Genomic DNA, 23,085 nt, shown 5'->3' with positions numbered 1-23,085 from the left:
GTTGTTGTGGCTCAAATAAAGGAAATACATTTCATTCATTCATGTTCACTCCTCTGCTTCTGATAACTGCGAAATACTTTTTCCTAGGTTGTCTTCTCCCTTTCTTCCTTAACACTTTTTCTTTGAAAATATTAGTGATGAAATTTACCTACTGGTATGTTCAATGGTACTTTCCTACAATCCTTTCTTTTTAACAATCTTGTGCCCCCTTAACACTTCTCAGTTTGTTTCTCCCATTCTTGTCATTTTGCACCATATCCACATTTCTGCTGCTTCAAGATGGCAAGCAGAGTGCTCCATCCAAAAGATTTTTTAAATTCTGTATTGATGTGCTTACTGGCGAACCAGATATTTATATATTACGTCTTGTTCTTCGTGATTTGAGTAATGTCCTTGCCGATCATGTTAAGTAAGTAGGGAGTTCTTGTCTGACATGTTTTTTCATTATTGTATAATTTATCTGCACTCTGTTTTTAGTACAGCTGAAAAATTACTCTTCAATCCTTCCAGTCCAATGAAAACTCTAGTTCTTATAGGCCTCAATCATTTCAATTGTCTTTGCTAAGGAATGATTTTATACACTACCGGTACCTATCTACTTTTATGCTTCAGTTTGCCTGGGACAGATATGTTTACATTTTCTAAAATAAATGTTTAATGTGGCCAACAAAGCTATGCCTCTTTAGAAAATGTTATTTCTCATGGTGGATGGTACTTTAACAGAACTACAAGGGCATTATTTTATGTATTCGGGGGATTCTCACTCGCCCGGTCGCCTGCGCTGAGAGCCTGTCTCCCGCCAAGCACTTTGCCATAATGTGGCCAGTGCGTGTTTTTGCGCAAGATTTCCTCTACTTTATGAATAATAATATGAGAAAAGCACACAGCGTGCATAGATGTTCTGCATATAGCAATTTAGTCGCTACAAAGTTGTGTTAGGGATACACGTCTCTGGTGACATCATAGCGCATGATATTGATCACACTGTTCACATACACATGATTCTTCGTCCGGAGTGTGGAAACCCTTTTTCTTGCGTACGCAATGGTGGAACCCTTGCACTGCGTCAGCGTGTGGCGCAGATCGTAGTCCGCACCTTTCCAGTCTGTAGACATCATTGCTTCGGTCGAGTAGAATTCCAGCCAGATCTCTTTTTTCTTGTTCTGAAGTTCTTCTAAGAGTTCCTGATATGCCTTTGTGGATATTAGGGGCATTTTCTGTCTTAATTGCTCTATGAAGAAAGGTTCTCCGGCGAGCTCGTATGTTAGTCTGGAGGGAGTGAATTTCGATACACATAATAGCCTCTTATGATATGTTGCTTTGATCTGCTCGATGTCTTTGAGATTTGATTTGGTGAGATGTGTCCTTATTAATTCTGGTCCGTAAGTCACTATGGGCATTATCTTGGTGTTGAAGATCTTTATGGCAGTGGGTAAAGAGAGTCTACGCAGGAGTTGGATGGCATTGATGGCCATTATGGCTGCAGTTGCTCTATTCCTGATGTGCGTAGTGTAGGTCGTTCCAGTGGTCTGTAGTGTCATTCCGAGATAGTTAAATTCCTTTGCTATATTGATTGGTTCTTGGTTTGGAGTGAAGAACAGTTAGTCTTTGGCCGTTATTTTCCCTCCCTTCCTAAATATCATATGGACTGTCTTTTGCTCATTGATCTCTAGCTTATTCTTCTCTGCCCATAATGTTAGGCGATACATACATTCCTGTAGTACCTCGAGGTTTGATGAGCCTAGTGCCATATCGTCTGAGTGCGCTTAGAAAGTAACCTGTTCCTTTAGATTTCCAAAGCATTGGATTACGTCTGATGTTGCAAGATTGAACAATAAGGGGCTGGCTGGATCACCCTGCAGAATTCCATTTGTCTGTGGTATCGGGATCGAGGTTTGGATGTCTTTTATGATGAGCTTGTTTGGTTGTAATATGTTCTACTTTATGAAGGTATTATGTATATACACACGCTCACTTAATAAAAATGACATTGGAAACAACAGACTGAGCACTAAACATGTGAACACTTGACTAAACTGAACCTTCTGCTGATAAAGCTCTCAGCAGACTGCATAGGAGGGGAGCTTGTGGTGCAGAGAAGCGCATTACGGCAAAGTGCTTGGCGGGAGACAGGCTCGCAACACAGGGTACCGGGCGAGTGAGAATTCCCCAAGTAGATATAATAATGTCCCTGTAGTTTTCATAAGGATATTTCATGTGCAAGTTCTGCAGTAATCGTGATTCATTAATATCTAGGAAGCAATGTCACAACATCAGAGTTAATTTTGGAATTGCTCGTGCTCTCTTTCACCTTTTTCATTTTATCTTCCTCGATTTTCTGCTTTAGTGGCAGCTTCTGCAAGAAATCAGATGTTAGGCTGCACTATTTTTTAAATGTCTGTCCTAAGGGATAAAAAGCAAGAAACATGAACAGTATAATATGAATCAGGGCTGAACAAATCGGAAATATATCGAAGAGACTGGAAAACTTCTTAGGAGGCCAGGCATAAAAGACTTCACCTCTTTAACTCTATAGTATTTTTTTCACCACTTTCAATCTTCGCACTGCTTTTTATTTCCTCCTTCTAACCTGTCGTTATCCCTGTGCTCTGCTGATTTTGTCAGTTGAACATGATATAAGCTTGGACCATTCATTCATCTGATCATCATTGGGTGATTCATACCTCATGTTTGCAGGAAAGATCTCAACTTGCTTTTGAGTAGATTCATATTATTGAATCCCCTTTGACATAAAGCTGTTGAGAACGCTTATGAGTTTCCTGAGAATAATTCATTCATTCATTCATTTTAGGCACCTACCTACCCTTTTCTTTCTTTGTTGCCAAGGTGACTAGCTGCCTGGAATTTGTCTATGCATGGGTGCGATGTAGCGCCCTAGTTGTAAATGTCCATAAGTTTTTTGTTATCAAGTATTTTCACATGGAACAAGTTGTGGTTGGTTTTCAGGACTTTGCTCTTGCGACTCCACAGGCTATAGACCAGGGATGGTGAACCTATGCTACGCGTGTCACTAGGTGATACGCGAACACGATTTCGGTGGCACGCCACTTGAAGATTTTATATACATCTTTTACTACAGACTATGCATACATCGTGCATTGTATAGTCATAGTGTTTCACGCGTAAGAAATAAATATAGAATATCTGGCCGTAAGTGAGTGAGTGAAGTTTGATTTGTGTGAAGTAGCCAGTAACGGTCAATTATTCTGTGTATAACTGTTTATTGAATGCAGTTTGTATACGGACTTCACAAACATGTTTTCGCTGCCGAAAAAAACTTAAGAATGGTAGTGACCGGATTCTTCAAGAATAGTGGACAAAGGAATTCGGAGTGATAGAAAGAAGCAATAAAGCTCTGTGTTCCCTGTGTTCAAATGACGTATTTTGGTAGTTTCCCTTCCGATATCCTGATCTCAATTCGGCTTTTCTGTTGTTGATCACATCTGCTGTAAGTCTGCAACTCTCTTGACCTGTTCATGAGTGACATTAAGGTCAATTTTTTTATTGACCATTTAGAAATGGAGTTGATTGAATTTCAAGAAAGCAGTGCATGGGGTGAACAAATTCGTACAACTTAATGAAGCACTGGTGAAAATCAAGTGTGCTGTTGATGGTGAATACTCTATCCAAAAGCCAGAGAACTTAATACTTGAATAGTAGAACAGCCTCCCACAAAAGTTTTCGGCCATGAAGAAACTTGCTACGGCGCTACTTACTTTGTTTGGGTCATCGTACGCCTGCGAACAGCTATTTTCTACAGTGAACTTTGTGAAGTCAACAGTTCTAAACAGTCTTGTTTCAGACCTAAATGTTTGTTGTGTGTTGCTGAAGACATGTTATGAACCTAACATAAATGGCATGGCTACTAAGATTCAGCAACAAGTTTCACGCTAAATTTGAGAATGATATTTCACTTAAAGTTCATTGGCAATATTAGTATTTTTTATTATTATATATAATAAGATTTAATGATGAAGTGCGTTACAATGGGAGCTTATTATTCTCAAAACTTACGGATTTTTTATAAATTTGCAAAATACGACCACGGAACACACAATCAAATGTATTTACAAGATATAATAAATAAATAAATAAATAAATAAATAAATAAATAAATAAATATATTAATAACATATTATGGAGCATAATTGGGAATTAGGAATGGAAGTGGGGGGGGGGGGGGGGGCTGGCCAGTCCTTAAAGGAAAGTAACAAGTGGTACGGTAAACGGTTGAGAATAATAAACCAGACTTAAAATGGCACACTAGCTGGAAAAGGTTCACCATCCCTGCTATAGACTAAAAACAATTTGGACATGCGTATATAGTGTAAATCTTACAACAATAGATGCTGTATCTCTAGCCATACACTAAATAAATAATAAAGGACCATAAGAATGTGTGTATTACACTAAAATTCCACATATGCTCTATTGTCAACCAAACAACATAAACGTATACGAATGTCATCAGTTGACATCTGCAAGAAAATCTGAGGTACATTTCAGAGGACAACTCTGATTCATCCAGATTGCGTGGCTTTGTTCGGTACACTTCTTCTTTGGCCCAACCCCACAAAGAGAGAAGTCACAAGGGATGAGGTCGGGACTTCTAGTAGGCCCATCATGTGGTCCTCACCATCTTAGCTAATGTCTTGGAAAGTGTTCATCCAGCCAGTCACGAATGATTAAGGCAAAATGAGGTGGTGCTCAGTCTTGCTGAAAAATATCAGCAAAATTGTCTCATTGTTATATCACTGGCCACACACATTCATTCAGCATCTGGCGATGATGGTCGCTGTTAAAGGTGACCATTAATATGAATGGACCAATGATACGATCCACAGTCATATCGTACTAGACTGTCAGTTTCGGTTGATTTTGGAATTTTTTAACTGCCATTCCTGGATTTGTTTTTCATATTCAGACAACACACTACACTGCTAACCACCACAGAAACACGAGATAGTGATTACATCCCTCCATATAGGATTGGCGTCAGGAAGGGCATCCGGCCGTAAAACAGGGCCAAACCCACACAGATGTGGGAAAAGCAGTAGAAAAAGAATTCCTGGATTTGTTTCTGCCCAATAATGGCAGTTGTGTCAACTGACGAATCTCCCCCCAACATGAAAAACCGCCTCGTTGCTCCAAATAATGTTTTTGAACATATCCAGCCAATCATTATGCCGTGACAGCATAATTTCCCGATATTCCATTTGCCTGTCATAATCCTCCAACGATAACTCCTGAACATAATGGGGTTTCCAGGGTCGCCAGACCAGGTCGTTCTTTAACACAACACGCACTGTATTCCACTCTCACAAGCTGCCTGGTGTGTTGATTTATCAGGACTGCGAGTGAATATCTCCCTCACTGCTGCTACATTTTCTGGTTATCTCACTTCCAGAGGTCATACTGTTTTTGGTTTATCCACAACTGACCCTGTTGTCATTAGCTTGGTGTGACATTTCCTAATGGTGTGGCATGAGGGCCATGAACACCCCACCACCATCACTGAACAAAGGCTACGGATCGACACATTTCAAACCCGCGAAGCAACCTGGGTGTGTTCTTTTAAAGTCAACTTCTTGCCATCTTGTCATTCCCTGAATGATGATGCTACTGATACTGTAACAAAACAAAACAAATTTCATTAATAAATATTAACAATTGTAAAACTTATGGACATTTAAAACTAGAAAGCTACATCACACCCACCCTGTAAATATAGGCCTACTGCTCACTCTGGCATGGGCCTACCTGGCTATTTTATTTCCACTTTCTTGTCCAGAGTTCTAACAGAAAATGGCCTCTACAACACCATGTTAAGCCTAACATGAGAAAAGTATAAACATGCACATAAACCTCCCTACTTGGTCTCCTGCTCCTACACAACTTTTAGGCGAGAATATGAATCACTGGTACTTGCCTTATGGCCCACCTGGTGGCCGTGATGCTTAAGGCTATGTGGTCTGACTCTGAGCTTAGCTGGTTCGAGTCCCGTTGGTAGAGAAAAAAATTATATGGTGTGAGGGCATGTGATGCTGTTGATGGTAATTTCTCCATCGGATGGAGACGTTAAGCCTTGAGCAGACCCCTTGGTGTTATTCAACAGGAGTAGGCTATGTGCCAACGCGGTGTTTCACCCTCTCCATTACTCATTACCATTTTCAGTAGCTTTAACTTTGCTTTGGGCACTTCTATCTAATCAACACCTATAAATTGTGTAATACATCTTTATTCTATCTCGTTTACAGCAGAACTATTTTGGTTTATTATTTAGACCATCTTGAGAACCATACATTACAAACTATAAACAATAATAAACATTCTATATTATAAAGTTTACATTCCTTTTCTTTGTAATGTCTTCAAAAATTATTAAATATCCATTGTGTAACATAATAAAATCTCTGCTGTTGTCCTGCAAATATGTGATAACACATTAAAATTCAGTTTAAAACCTTAGTCTTCACCAATTTTAATAATGACTGTTAAAGTTTTACACTACTCAATGGTATCTTCAAATGAAAGTAGCCTCTTGGTTTACCCTATAATGTTGCCGATGGATAAGTGTGAATGTGTAAAAACAATTGTCTAAAATATAAAATACGTAAGAGGAAACAATCTCCCCTATATCCTTGTTTTGATTTGGATATGTTAGTTTTAAGTGGTAACTGTTGAGTGTTGTCCAAGGTAGAAGTCCTCGAGAGATTTCTAGTTGTTTCATGAATCAAATGCACCAGCATGAAAATGGGAAAACAGACCACGTTTTATCATTGGGTTTCCCAAAAATGAATTTTTTGAAAGGAACTCCTTAATGTATAATATAACTATTTAAAATAGTTTATTTGAATCTGCCTTGATCAATACACTCATTAAATGAAAGAAAAACTATTTATTAAACCAAACATGTTCAGGGAAATCTCAACCATTCCCTTCCTCAGTGGTCAGATCAAAGAACAAAACAATATCACAGAATCTTTTGTTTTACAATTTAAAGAAGTATTGTCCTAATACACCATATCAAAGAGTAAAAAGAAATATAAAAATGATCAATACATAAAATTTTGGTTGAACTGAATGAGAATACTATATAAATTTAGGATCTTCAAATTGTTCTTCTTTTTGCTCATTAAATGATCATATGCTAGTCTATACAGTGGGTTATCTTCTGCACTTCTCTCTACTATAAAAATAGTAAGAAAGAATTTAATGCAACACAGCAAATTAAGTAAGGTGGAAGTTGAAGAATTTTTAACATTACTAGAATTTACCTTGGAAAATAACTATTTCATTTTTGACAGCAAAATTTACAAACAGTCTAAAGGCCTAGCAATGGGTTCGCTGGCTTCAGGTATTTTATCTAACATATTCATGGATTACATTGAATATAATAAAATAGTTGATAAAATAGATGGATTGATTACATGGTTGAGATACATTACAAGTTGAAATACGTCGATGATATATTTATTATCAATGAACAAAAGGTTAAACCTGATGGTATATTAGAGTATTTAAATACTTTGGATAAACAAGTGCAGTTTACAATGGAATCTGAAAATGATAGGACTTTAAATAGGACTAGAAATTCTGGTCATTTTGATTTTCAAATTTTTCAGAAAAGCTACTCAAACAGATATTATTATAAGAAATGACTCCAATCATCCAGGTCAACATAAAAAGGAGTTAATAGAGCTACGAACATACCCATGTCTAAGAAGAATCATAATAGAGAGATAAATATAATCCATGAAGTTGGTCGTAGCAATGGATATTCCAAAAAATTTATTAATAGAATGGTAAATAAAGTGAAAAATGAACCAAAAACAACTTTAATTAGAGCATAAAGAGAAAAAGAAATTTGCAGTTCTGACTTTTCAAAATAAGCATTCTTATCAACTGGCTAAAATTTTCAGGAAAAAGAACATCAATGTCACACATAAAACGGATAATAATACTAATAAGATAATTTTCTATTCAGGTAAGATAGAGAATAAATGTATATTCAATAAATCAGGAATTTACAAATTAACATGCCAAACATGTAAACGAGGATACATAGAACAGTCTGATAGAAGTTTGGCTATAAGGTACAAAGAACATGTTAATGCGGTTAAACATAAAAGATATTCGGCAATGGGAGAACATATGGTTGGAATGAATCATAAATTTACAGACATTTCCAATGACATGAAATTATTACATTCGGCCAAAAAGGGGAAAAAATGAATGTTTTGGAAAATTTAGAAATTTACCTTACACAAAAAAATAATTTTGAATCAAGTTTAAATAGGGAGAAGTGCAGAAGATAACCCACTGTATAGACTAGCATATGATCATTTAAGGAGCAAAAAGAAGAAAAACTTGAAGATCCTAAATTTATATAGTATTCTCATTCAGTTCAACCAAAATTTTATGTATTGATCATTTTTATAATATTTCTTTTTACTCTTTGTATTAGGACAATACTTCTTTAAATTGTAAAACAAAAGATTGTGTGATATTGTTTTGTTCTTTGATCTAACCACTGAGGAAAGGAATGGTTGAGATTTCCCGAAACATGTTTGGTTTAATAAATAGTTTTTCTTTCATTTAATGAGTGTATTGATCAAGGCAGATTCAAATAAACTATTTTAAATAGTTATATTATACATTCAGACCAAACACAATATTAAGCTATTATGGTTAAATTTATTAACAGGAACTCCTTACTCGTGTTGACCTTTATGCCGGTGTGTTAAAAGATGAATCATGAAAATCATAAATTATGACATCTTACATCCAGACGCGCGGGTTGCCCAGGCTATTGAATAGAAAGACGTGCACCAGACGAGCCAAACCACACGTGTCCTCGGACACTCCTGGCACTAAAAGTCAGAGTCTAAATAAATGTGGAATCAAACTTGACTAACATTTCTGCATTTTCCACATGGATTCACAGGTACGAGATTCTGTTATTTTTCTTTTCAGGGCGGTTAGATTATCTGGTGAACTTCATGTGTGGTAATGGAGTGGCGTTTTCATAAGAATAGTATTAAATCTGCTAAAAGAGCAGTTCTAATAGGAGTCATTGTTTCCTTCATTGAGCTGAAGGCTCATGAATATTGCAGAAGTGTTGATTGCTGACAAGAGGGTGAGGAGATCATGTAGCTTTTTCTGTGCGAGACATGTAAGCCTGTTTGGTATAACCAAGTCTACTTAAGTTGACATCGCAAAATACCACAGGTGTCCGGGACTGAAAGGACAAAATCTGAACCAATAAATGAAGAAGAAAAACCTAAATACCAGTAACTTATTTATCAATAAAGTTTTCGTGATTGTTTGTAGTGTGGGTTACTGTAGTCACATCCTAATTTGTCCTAATTCGTGAAGCACGGGCAATGGCTGAGTGACCTTTTAAGTGGACCTGAGAGTCGGGATAACGGATGCTATGGAGCGAGAGTGGGCATCTCGGACATATTCTTGAGTCATGGTCTTCCTTGTGCTCAGGCGGCTAGGACTGTACAATCCACCGGTAGTCTCTAACCCGTTAGAGGAGACATCCTCCTGCTTCATGAATTTACAGAGTTCAAAACATTTTAAGCAAGCCGCGGAGCTATGGCAGAAACAGAGTCCCACTCCCATTTGACAGGTGAAGGACTCCTTGGAAACAACTTGGCGAATGAAATGGAATTTGATGGGGAGCTGTTAATATTAATGGGGCTTACGGAAGAAAGTAAGAATGGCTGAGTCAGTAGAGAGGATGTGTCTGGATGTGCTAGGAGTGAGTGATATTTGAGTAAGGGGAGATAACGAGGAAGAGATTATAAAGTGTACTGGATGGGAAAGCGCAGAGAATACTATTGCGCACAACATAGTTTCTGTTAGGCACATAAATGAGTGAATGTTGTGGGTATATTTGGCTGGTGGAGGAATTAGGACAAGAAATGTCTCAGTGTATTCACCATGTGAGGGTGCAGATGAGGATGAAGTTGACAAGTTTTATGAAGCATTGAGTGACATCATATTAGAGTCAACGGCAAGGAAAGAATAGTGCTAATCGGAGATTTCAATGCAAGAGTTGAAAATAGAACTGAAGGTTATGAAAAGGTGATAGGTAAATGTGGAGAAGATATGTAAGCTAATGGGAATGAGAAGCGTTGACTGGACTTGTGTGCTGGTATGGGATTAGCAGTTACAAATAGGTTCTTGAAGCATAAGACTATTCACCGCTACACATGGGGGGGGGGCCTCCAGATTCATAATAATAGACTCTATTTTAACTGACATTGAATTTAGGAAATCTGTTGGAAATATGAGTATATTCCAGGGATTTTTGATGATACAGGCCCCTATTTGATCTTTAGTGAACTAAGAATCTCGAGGCCTAGGATGGAGACGTATAAGGGTAGAAAATCACAACGATGAGGAAATTAGATGGAAGTACATAGATATGATTAGTGAAAAGTTCCAAACAATACAGTAGGAAGGTTCAGGATTGGGTGGCATACAGGGATGCTGTAGTAGAAACAGCAAGGGAATGCCTAGGATCAATTGTGTAAATATGAGAAAAGGTGAACATCTTGGTGGAAACTTATAGGAGGGTTTATCAGAAATGGCTTCAAGCAGGGACTAATGCAGAACATTGTACGTAGATGAAAGAAACAGAAAAACAACTAATTGTTGAATCTTAGAAGAGGTCATGGGAAAATTTGGATAATAATCTGTAAAGGCCAGGTCAAACAGTAGGGAAAACTTTGTGAACAGTAAAAAAAGAATCTTAGAAAGAGGGAGAAAAAGGAAATTGATAATGTTTAGGGTAAATCAGATGAACTGATAATAGATCCCAGGGAATCACTGGACAGGTGAAAGGAATATTTTGAAAATCTTCTTAACACAAAAGGAAATATTTCTGGGAACATTGCAAACAACTGAGCTCATGGGGAGGTGTACTATGATATTACTGAAATTATGCTGGAGAAAGTGGAAAGGATGATAAATAAACTCCATTATCATAAAGCAGCAGAAATAGTTGAAATTAGACCTGAAATAGGCCTATAAATGGAAAGCAAGGATGAAATTTGCTTGATAGAGAAATTAGATTAGCATGGTATGTTAGTAAGGCACCTACTGATTGGATGAAAGCACCATACTATAAGCAAGGGAACAGGAAGGATTGCAGCAAGTAACGAGGTATTTCATTGAGGAGTATACTATAATATAAAAGGGATTTTGGAAGGGAGGGTGCAATCAGTGGTTGAGAGTTGGATGAAAATCAGTTTGGGTTCAGCCCACAGAGGAGCTGCCAAGGATCGCATTTTCAGTATGCGTCGGATAAATGCTATGGGAGGAATAGACAGTTATGTTTCGTAGATCTAGAGAACGCATATGACATATGTTAGCAGATTATTAAAAGCAATCAAAGGTAGTGTATAGGCTTTTGGGCTTGTGCCGTGTCAAGAAAGTAAGGTGAAATTCTTAACGTTTCGCAGAAAACTGCTCTGCGTCCTCAGAAGAAATCTCGACTGTCCACGAGAAAGGTTTCTTAAACAATGACACTTTTAATTTCGGAACGTTATAATAGAAGTGGAAATGGTACGTTCATTCGCCACCAGATGGCCCCCAGGACGAACTTCATCTATTTCTAAACCACCTAAATCAGCAACATCCGTCAATAAAATTCACTATGGAGATGGAGTCGGACGGATGCCTTCCTTTCTTGGATGTTCTAGTAAGAAAGAAACCAGATGGCTCCTTAGGACATACCGTCTGTCGTAAACCTACCCACACAAATAGCTATCTTCATGCAGATTCTCACGACACACGGCGAGACGAATTTGTGAGCCAGCACATTTCCAGATGGAGATGGACACGCTCAAAGTCGCGTTCAAGGGTAATGGTTACAGCGATTTGCAGGTTCATAGAGCCCTACATCCCAGAGAAACGACCAAGCAAAGCTCACAGAAGGAAGAAGTGAAGGGAACTGGCTACTTGCCTTACATTCATAACACCACAGATCGAATTGCCAAGGTCCTCCGTAAACGCAATATATAAACCGTGTTTGGCACCACCACTAAAATTGCTCAGTCTGAGTAAAACCAAGGACAAATTGTCCCCACTTTTACATCCTGGGTATACGAAATTCTCTGTTCGTGCGGTAAAGTATTACATCGGCCAAACATGCCGGTCCATTGGTACCCGCATCAAAGAACACGAACGCAATATTCGTCTCAACCAACCTGACAAATCGGCAATAGCTGAGCACGCTCTATCGTCGGGTCATGATGTCATGTTCCAAGATGCTCGAGCTCTTCCACACTAGACACTACAGGTCCAGGATTATACGGCAAGCTGTGGAAATACGTAGAAATCCTAACAATTTCAACAGGGACACTGGCTATCAATTAAGTAATACCTGGTTGCCAGCCATTAAGAATTTATGTAGGTAGTTTCCTTACCTGTCCCTTCACTATTATTTCGTCTCGGTGTTTTCCAAATTCGTACGTTCCTCGTCGCCATATGTTTCATTCCAGGCTTATGTCTGTCTTACACCTGCCATATGTTACGCAAACACGATATATGGACCGCTTAGTCTGATTGTGAAGGTTCGGTCAGCTTCCGCTTCGAACGCTAGCGTTGTGCCACATCCTGGGGACCATCTGGCGGCGAATGAACGTACCGTTTCCACTTCTATTATAACGTTCCGAAATTCAAAGTGTCATTGTTTAAGAAGCCTTTCTCGTGGACAGTCGAGATTTCTTCTGAGGACGCGGAGCACAGTTTTCTGCGAAACGTAAAGAATTTCACCTTATTTTCTTGACACGGCATAAGCCCAAAAGCCTATACACTATCATGTCTATAAGAACGGGCCGTGAAAGCATTAATGGCAACAGCAATCAAAGGTATTTATGTTAATTGGGGTGCACTGAAAATTGAGGGCGATTCGGCCACAGGACGTCGTGTTTCGACTCAAACTGTACGCAATAGGCTGCATGATGCACCCTTCACTCCCGACGTCCATGGCGAGGTCTACCTTTGCTACTGATGGGCCCAACAACCTGCTGAATGTAGCCGTCAGGCGAGTGTCACATATGGCATCAAGCAGACAATCGTCGGAGACGTGTTTGGAGGCAGTGTAGTCAGGCTGAAATTCTTAAACACACTGTGCAGCAAGGTAGTGGTTCCCTGATGTTTTCGGGTGGCATAGTGTGAGGCCGACGTACGCTACTGGCGATCATAGAAAGCGTCGAAACGGCTGTACGATACAGAAATGACATCCTCCGACCTATAGTGCAACCATATCGGCAGCATTTTGGAGAGACATTCGCCTTCATGGACGATAGTTCTCGCCCTCATCGTGCACATCTTGTGAATGTGTTTTCATGATAACGACATCACTCAACTAGAATGGCCAGCATGTTTTCCAGACCCTATCGAAAATGCTTGGGATACACTGGAAAGTTTTGTTTTTGGACGAGATAACCCACCAACCAATCTGAGAGATCTACGCCGAATCGCCGTTGACAGTCTGGACCAACAGTGCCTTGATGAACTAGTGGATAGTATGCCACGACGAATACAGTGCTACTGGTGTATGCTGCAATCTGGACCACAACTTGCAATGTGTGCAATAAATGTTGTTTGTGTATGTAAAGGTTCACGAAGGTGATGCAAAACATTTTCCCATGTGTATGTAGTGTCAAACAGTCATAGCCGTATTCAACGATAGTTTCGTAATATTCTCCAAATCATACGTAGCTTATTGCAGTAGTCGCTCGACGTTCCTGATGTTTATATAGTTCATCCTAAGTATTTGAATGATTTGACCAGATCCAGTTGTTTTGTTCTTTTCGTCAGCTGCTACACCGCCACCTTTTCGGAAGATCATACAGAATATTTTGTTGTTTTCTGCCCAAGTTTAAGGCTTTTTTTGAAGTTCGAATTTATTCTGCGATATCAGGACCATATCACCTGCGTACAAGAGGATTTTGAATATAAGAACTTTTGCGACGGCCATTTTTTTGTGCGGTTGAGTGGTACATTACGAAGGCAGTGGTGGTAGGTCGCCTCGCTCAGGCGGAAGGTGCTTAAATACGCCAGTCGCGTGTCGGTAGTTTGCGGGACAAAATTCCGGCACCCAGAGTCTCCGAAAACCGTAAAAGTAGTGGACGTAAGAGCAATAAGTTTACACAAATTCCCAGCTCTCTATGCCTTTGTTGCTGTACACAAGTAGGCAGCACCTCAACTCCCTTCCCACTGCGGGGCGACCAAACGATGCTTGAATTAGAAGCATGAAACTTGTGATTGGTACCATCACGCGGGGAACACAATGGGTCGCCTTTACTACCTATGTTAGGTACACAATAGGTTTGTGATTAGTAGTAGCATAGACTGATTCACTGTGGTCTTACAGTATTTGTGATTAGTACCCCCTATGTGCTGAACACATCGGAATACCGGCGCCCGTGATTAGTACACCTAGGTGAGGAATACCATGGGTTTGCGTTGCCTATGAGGGGCGTCATTATATGAGAAACACCATAGGTCTGTGTTATCTGTGTGGAACACCGTGAGTCTACACTACTCTTGATTAATACCGCAACATGAGAAATAATATGGTTCTACTTTACTAGAGATAAGTACCATTATGAAGACCCGTTGACCTGGATTTTGGACCCCTTGAGACAAGCATCGTCGATTTAGGATTCATTATCTTTATCATTAATACTATTGTTTGAAGATGGTTTGTGGGAAGGTAGGGCATTGCGAGTCGGATTCACTGATTGTTTTAAGTTCATGATCATGGTTCATCGTCGTCTTTTGAATTCTAGTCAGGGGATAGACTTTTGAATTATTTTTAATGTAAGTTGGATCAGCTTATTCTTTTAAATTCATATTCATCCATTCATTCTTCATTATCAAGTTTTGAATTCTGGTCAGTGGATGAATTTTGGACTTGTAAATTCTTAATAAATTTCGTGTCATTTCGTACCATTAGGGACCGTTTTTCATCTGACTTCTTCGTTAAGGGAATATTGAATTTTAAAAAAAGATATAAAATATGATTTAACGTATTTCTTGATATCGGCATGATGAAAATATTTTCTTCCTTTGATGTATGCTCGTGAGTGTAGCTATGTTTTCATTGAACATTTGTATTACCGTACGTATTCAAAATAGCCTATATTCTTTTATTACGCGCCATATCGTGATCGCTAAATATCCACGTGTCTTTTGAAGTTGTACGCCTTCTAAATTATCGTATCTCTATTGTACCTGACTTAAAATATTAAAAACCGGCCGAGTTGGCCGTGCGGTTAGAGGCGCGCAGCTGTGAGCTTGCATTCGGGAGATAGTGGGTTCGAACCCCACTGTCGGCAGCCCTGAAGATGGTTTCCCTTGGTGTCCCATTTACACACCAGGCAAATCCTGGGGCTGTAACGTAATTAAGGCCAGGACCGCTTCCTTCCCACTCCTAGCCCTTTCCTATCCCATCGTCGCCATAAGACCTATCTGTGTCGGTGCTACGTAAAGCAACTAGCAAAAAAAAAAAAAAAAAAAAAAACATTTCCACTTGTTCAGTACTATATAATTATTATAATCTTATGGATTTTTTTTTTTTTTGCTAGGGGCTTTACGTCGCACCGACACAGATAGGTCTTATGGCGACGATGGGATAGGAAAGGCCTAGGAGTTGGAAGGAAGCGGCCGTGGCCTTAATTAAGGTACAGCCCCAGCATTTGCCTGGTGTGAAAATGGGAAACCACGGAAAACCATCTTCAGGGCTGCCGATAGTGGGATTCGAACCTACTATCTCCCGGATGCAAGCTCACAGCCACGCGCCTCTACGCGCACGGCCAACTCGCCCGGTATGGATTATTTAATCAACCTCATATCTAAGAGTGTACGGTACATGTTTCGGCCCAATTGAACTATAATCAGCTCTAGAAAGATATATAATAGTCTTCACCTATTGAATAAAATACCTCATAAAAATTCGATATTTACATTCGCAAAAGTACATGCCTATTAGGTCTCTAGTGGGGAATTATACGAATATAAAACGTGTGATCAGGACAGCACAGATGAAAATCCACAGCCTGTTTCCAGTCATTCGACCGGGTCAGAAATAGAATGAACTAGCTGATGTACCCGTGCAAGACTGTCTGTGTGGTTTTCCCAAGTGAAGTCAACTTGGGCCAATACAAAAACATCAGTAGGATTGTAGCGATTAAAAGCAATGTTATAAAATACTCGATCAAACGAAAAACTGCACATCCTCTCACAGTACTACGGTGCCGATCTAACAGTCCAAAGTTTCAGTGCTGGAATGATTTGACCGCAGATAGCCGTGAACACTCCTCTGCCAATATTCCGTTAAATATGCTCATTCCAATCAGTGTCTCAGAGTAGGGATTGAATAGCTCGAATGCTATGATGAACCAGTTTATTACGTACCAGTAGTATCAGGAAATTTATGAACCAGAGGAACGGTTATCTAACTATTGTCTGCTCTACAAGAGGAAATTAACACTTTGAAAGTTATCTAACTACCCAGCTATTTCCCGCCAATATTCAGTCAGGCTGTTATACGCAGTAGTCCCATCTATCGGAGTTGAGCGGCAGCGTAAGAGACAAAGAACATCACAACAAACAATGGTCAATGTAATATTGTTGATCAATGTTATGCGCTTTCGATATTGTAGACCTTCACATTCAGTTTTCTTATGACTCTGAAATACCACTCTTATCATAGTCGGTACGGTTAAAGTGAATAAAACATAAATGATCGGAAATTGTATTCTCTATAACTTTTGTTATGTACTACATTTCCATAGGAACAATAACATTGGTATTTAAAAATTAAAATTTAGGAGCCTTCCCCTAAACTACAATTTCATCTAGGGTGAATAACATTTTTTTTATAACTTAGACTGTAGTTTCTTATTCCCTGACTCTATATACCGATTTTAATTAAATTCTGTTAACCCATTTTCTCGTGGCTCGGAGTTGATAGCAACAAAATACAAATTCTTGAATATCTGTGTTATCAAAGCCGGTACGGTAACAATGTATGACGTAAATGATAGGAAATTTAATTGTATATAACTTTAGTTATGTAGTAATTATCGATAAAACCACTAATAATATAAATATTTAAGAATTATATTTTAGGCCTTCCCCTAAACTACCATTTCACTCAGCGTGAGTAAAATTATTTATAGCCTAGATTGTAGAGGCTCAAGCCCCGACTTCATGTACCGATTTTCATTAAATTCTCTTCAGCCGTTTTCTCGTGATGCGTGTACATACATACAGTCAGACAGAAATTACAGAAAAGTAAAAAGTGCAGTTCCTTGTTACTACGGACATGTCCAATACAGAAATACAATTCTTTTCAAATTCTGAGCAATGTACAGACAATACTCTTATATAGATTAAGCCACCATCTAGCGGCGAGGATAGAAATTGTTGCCGGCTGCCGAAGCCTGTCGCACTCCTCTGGGGCAGTGATTAATTAATGAAAAAACGATAATGTACAACGGGTGAAATGAAATGATATTGGAGAGTGTTGCTGGAATGAAATATGAAAGGGGAAAACCGGAGAACCCGTCCCGCATCCGCTTTCTCCACGGAAGCCAGCGGTGAGAGGCCGGCGGCGTGCTGCCGCCTGAGCCACGGAAGCTGAGACAGCACATAACATGAAAATGTTGTACAGCTTGTATGCTTCATACACCGAATTATTAGATCTTGTAGTGTTGATACTTTCTTGTACTACGACTACTACTGAAATGTTTTCTTAGACTGTGACGCCGTCTCTCAGGCCGGGAGATTTGTGACGGTGGAGGGGGTTGGCGGTCGTGGCCTATACTAGGAACTGTCCCGACATTCGCTTTAGTGCAGGGGAATGGAGGACAGCCAGTCGTGAGGTCTAGCCCTGTCCCGTTTCCCGAATAGAGGCGTAGAGCCCTCCTCTGCTCGGTTGCCCGGTCGGAGTGCAGAGCTGTTGGATCACGGACCAGCCGTGGCCACTCTGTATCTACCGGCACGTTCTTGCATGTACTACCGTCAGTGCGGGATTGAAATAAGGTTTGTTCCAACAAGAACGGGAACTGTTTGCAAACTGGCTGACGCATGCGCAATACGGAAAGAGCGTTCCAACAAACTTCAAACAAGCGCGGACTCCGAGTCGGTTGTTCCAACAGACTATGGACCGTTCCTGAACCAGTTTGCGGACGGGCAAAGCAGTTCGTGCTCCAGAACAAGTACTCCTAGCCCTTTCCTATCCATCGTCGCCATAAGACCTATCTGTGTCGGTGCGACGTAAAGCAAATAGAAAAAAAATATATATATTTGAAGGCGGTTCCTTGAGCCACTAAATCACGGGGACATTCTATAACTAATAAATAAATCAATAAAATAAATAAATTCTGATGATCTTATGAACTCGGACTCCAGTGAAGATGATCTAGGGATATATTACAATACCCCAAAAGCGAAAACTGAAGATTATTTAGGCAAGTTATTATATCTTGTGTTTACTTGTTTGCAATTATGTTTAAATGATATTTATTTTCACTACATGTACGAATAACTCATAATTTAGTAACCAAAATTCTCTTTCTCTCTCGCTCTCCGCCTATAGAAGAAACAGTACCTCGCTATGACAATGAAACGTTCAAGGAGTATTTTTGCGTCAGTAGGGAGATAATGGAAAATATTTACAAACATCAGTCTGGCCAATATTGAAAACTTTCTGCACTGAGTCAGGTTTGTCTGCAGCTGCTTCATTAATAATAATAATGACAGTAATAATTTTAATAATCGTTAAGTGTTGTTTTTCCAATAAAGGTTAAAATTTTCCTGTGATTTATTGGGAATCAGACTGCACGTTTCCGGGATGTTGCAGATCGGTTTGACATTTCTTTGAGCTCTCTACATAGAATTGTCAAACGATTGACTGTCTTCATTAGGAACTTATCTCCACAAGTGATCGATCACTTGGCCTACAGAAGATGAGAAAGTAAATATTGAGCAACAATTCAGGGAAAGGTGTCATTGGTGCCATAGGTGGCTGCAAATGATCCCGACTCTTACATATATAGAAAAGGACACTATTCCATACAGGTGTATTTTATTTATCAATATATGTCTTCATAGTAAACCACTGGTATTAGAATTAATGAATGCAAGCTATTTGTGATCACAGTGGAAATATTTTGGACGTGTTTCTGAGTATTTTTAATGCTATTTCTTCGGGGCGTCGACCCATGTGGATCTTTTTTCACTACTGGCACCATATTGTATGAACCTGCGTGTAATTGGAATGGCGGTAGTGTGGAATGTTGTGTGTAAGGAAAGAAAAATTAAGGACGCCACAAAGGACGTCATTACAATTAAAAAACCTTGACTCAGCCGGGAATCGGACCCGGGACCGCCGGGTGACAGGCGGACGCGTTGCCCCCTACACCGCGGGGCCGTACTAGCAGAGATAATAGTTCACCTCTTGGCAATAATTCAGGAGAAAAAAATGTGATCAGTATTTTCTTTTAGGTGACAGAGAAGAGGACCATCTACATCATCGGTTTTTATGCTGCCAGTACTCGTGGTAGAATTATAAATTCACGTAATTCAGGAATAAATTATTTTAGGAACAGGTCCATTAGTCTATATTTTTTATAATTTTATTTTATTGCCAATTACCTTCCATTGAGTAGGCCTAACAAGTTGTTTAGCAGATATGAACTAGAACAGCTGTTTGTTTATCCTCAAACAGGAATCTCCCCCCGTGTAATTGTGAACGCGCATTGTAGTTTTTCTTGACCGTTCACGAACCGTTCCAACAGACTGCTGTTTAGCGACGGTTCCCAACGAGTACATAGCTCGCGCATGCGCTTACATCAGTTCATGAATCGATACCAAACCGTACTCAAACTGCTTGTTGGAACAACCCAGGCACCGTGCGGCCGGGCGGTGAACAACACGTGATAATTGCATGATCCCCGAATTGAATCGCTTTAAACCCGCAAATTGTTGGAATGTCATACATGTTTACCGAGACTCCCGCACTACGCCTCACCTCTTGTTTCAGAACGGGCCACTATGTAGCGCTAGTAGTAGCATTTCGATCTACCTGCACGGTGCCTAGCGATTCAATTCGGGGATCATGCATTAAAGGAAGAAACCTTGTTGTCAGTGGCCACGTGAACGGCGTTGAGTTAATTTCGAATGGTTCGGATACATCACAGGAAAAGTCACAGACAGACACTTTGCAGCCTTATATCGTGAAACTTGAGGTAGGCAAGGTGTAACAATTTATAAAGTTTATTTAGTAAGGATTACTTAATGCATGTTTGCTAAGTTTTACGCATTTTTATTTTGTGTTCAGGTTGACCAGAATCGTAATGTCTCTATCAGCGAATGTTCCTGTCCTGCCGGCGCCAGAGGAACTTGCAAACATGTATCTGCGGTAGTGTATTATGTAAATAATGAAAGTGTTGTCTCCAAGACAGACCGTCCGCAACAATGGAGAAAACCGAGCCTGAAAACAATGTCAACAGAAAAATGTAGAAAAGGCAAACGCGTAGAAGAACTGTTCGGTAAAAAGACTCTGGAGACATCTCTTCCTCACCTTCGAATTAAGTGGGGAGATTTTAAAACACATCCCTTGCAGTCTTCGTACAATGCTTCGAGCAGAAGCAAGTACTGAAATCGAAAAATCGTGCAGGGCCGTAGTCACCTCATTGATAAGATAGGGTAATGAATGATATGGAGAGAGAAGAATGTGAGGAAATTGTGACACAGCTATTACATTTACAACTCTCTAACGATTTGCGCTTGCCAGACAAATACATCTTTCGCACTGTGAATGATGAAATGTTTTTACCAGCAAAGTGCAGGTTGATACAGATCATACTGTATAATTAAAATCTCCCTGGACACACTATCTAAATCAGGAAGCCCTCCATGGTTTCAAGAAAGAAAGATAGGAATATCTGCTAGCACGAAAGCAAATCGGATCAAAACTATACTTTAGCTCTCGCATTTGTAACTGAATCTAATTGGGGGAGCTGCTTTGAACAATCTTTCTTACGGAAGTGACATGGAAAGTGAAGCAATAGAATGCTATGGAAGTTAATTTGGTGTTCGTGTTATTCGATGTGGGCTAATGATCCACAAGAAACAACCTTGGATTTGTGGATCTCCAGATGCCATAGTTCTCAAAGGAAATTTAGCTGACAGTGTGTTAGAAGTGTCCATCTTCCTGTAAAGATAAACCAATAGTAGATGAGTCAGGAAATGTGCGAGTACGTTATCTTTACTCTGACGAGCAAAATAACCTACAGTTAAAGACAAGTCATATGTATTACACACACATACAAATACTGATGTACGTAACTGGCTTGGGAAAATGTGATCTATATGTACTGGGTATATAGCAAAGCACACAAGTTGACAATACCTATTTATCAGGACTATAAGTATGTCGAGGAATGTCTCACCAAAATGACAAAGTTCTATTTCAATAATTACTTGCCAAAAATTAGCGGTATTCCTAATAATAACAACTAAGTATTTATTTGTCAGTTCTTGCTTGTTGAACGTTGAACAGATCAAAATATAAACAAAGAATATATAAAACAAACTGATGGTAGAACAATTCTCAAACTATTCTTTGATTATTGAAGGTTGCAAATTCGTTAACACGCAACACATATGCACGATGTCATCTACGTGTTGAAAAAGCTCTGTTGGCAATTTCTGTAATATATTGTATATTTTGATTCCTTGAATGCACCTTTCTACATGAATTCTAACACTCACAATATTGTAAGTACTCTCAAATTCCTCAGCTGTTAATCTCCCGTCATGTAAGAACGGTGGTGTCACGATTAAGACAACGCGGCCAGATAAGTTAGGTCTGATGCCAGGAAATCCTTTATCAGCCATTATCACATTGCCAGGCTGAAGGAAAGTTAATAAACCACTGTCGGTTATGAACAAGTCCCTAGCTCTTCCACTGTAACATTAAGATTTAAAGGCGATCATACCACTCAAGTGATTGCAATTAAAACTTTTGCAGTGAAGTAACCCTTGTATTGAGGATAGAAATATACTCTCTGATCTACTTGGGGAGGCTGTTTAACCCTAAATCGACAATTACCGTAATTTCTCTTAAATGCTGGAGGCTTTTTTCCTTGAACACTTTCCTTACTAGGCAAGAATATGAAATGTTTCGTACGCAGTGTCAGTTGCATAAGCACGGTCGTAAAAATACGTAAAATTGTTGTCTTGTGAACACCAAATAGTACTCCCAAAGCAGAATAGGACAGTCCAGTTTTCATTTTCACTAAGAGAATCAATAATCTGGTTTCTTTACATAATTTCGAAACGTTACAGTTTGGTAATAAAGCAAGCAGCAAGGCAAAGACGTTGAAGTTCACACCTGTTAAATCACGCATTTGTGTATTGTTCCTTATGGAACTGAAGCCTTGGAAACCTGGACCCTTGATGTCTGCATGATCTTCCGTTCCACACATTTTATCATGTTTTTTAATGTCCCCTCCCAGATCGAAATTAAGTGGAATTGATGCTTGTGTATTTATGTCGTTTTCATTTGTTGAGCAAGAAAACATCAAGTCTGAACAACGAAAATCAGATGCATCTGTTCCCACGGATGCATCCTTGGTTATGTTACTTGGGCAAACTGTACTTGAAAATTTTCCGTCTGATTCTTCCTTTTTTAATCGTTTGAGTTGTCTGTGAAAGCGCTGTATGCTGGGTCCCGGCGACACATTCCTCTTCTTCTATTCATCCGGAAATATTGTCGGAACATAGGCTGCACATATTCTTGAGTAAGTCGTAGGTTGCCAAAGTGATCCATAAGTGCTAAAAATTAAAACCAAAATTAAATTAAATGGGATCAATTGAACTTATTACAAACATGTGCAGTGCGTATGTGTAGGCCTGCCTACTTCTTTCGGTTAACTGCTTGTATCCATCGCCTCCTTTGGTCCACTTCTATCGCTCGTTTTGGAAAACAATAAAATTGTACTTCATTTCCCGTATTTGCGTAAG

The 23,085-nt window shown here is 39.3% G+C and overlaps 1 protein-coding gene and 1 long non-coding RNA gene across 3 annotated transcripts in view; one reads left to right on the top strand and one right to left on the bottom strand.

The window, feature by feature from the left end:
• The window catches only part of Hip1 (Huntingtin interacting protein 1), a 604,867-nt gene that overhangs the window by 1,533 nt on the left and 580,249 nt on the right, over positions 1-23,085 (top strand). The gene's annotated exons all lie outside the window — the stretch shown is intronic.
• The window catches only part of LOC136882076 (uncharacterized), a 61,728-nt gene continuing 43,050 nt past the window's right edge, over positions 4,408-23,085 (bottom strand). The window contains exon 2 of the long non-coding RNA XR_010861082.2: positions 4,408-5,649. This is a non-coding gene — a long non-coding RNA (uncharacterized lncRNA). The remainder of the gene's footprint in view (positions 5,650-23,085) is intronic.

This window comes from Anabrus simplex, chromosome 10, assembly GCF_040414725.1.
Source record: "Anabrus simplex isolate iqAnaSimp1 chromosome 10, ASM4041472v1, whole genome shotgun sequence".
Classification (NCBI taxonomy): Eukaryota; Metazoa; Arthropoda; class Insecta; order Orthoptera; family Tettigoniidae; genus Anabrus; species Anabrus simplex.
This window is presented reverse-complemented; position numbering and strand designations above follow the sequence as displayed.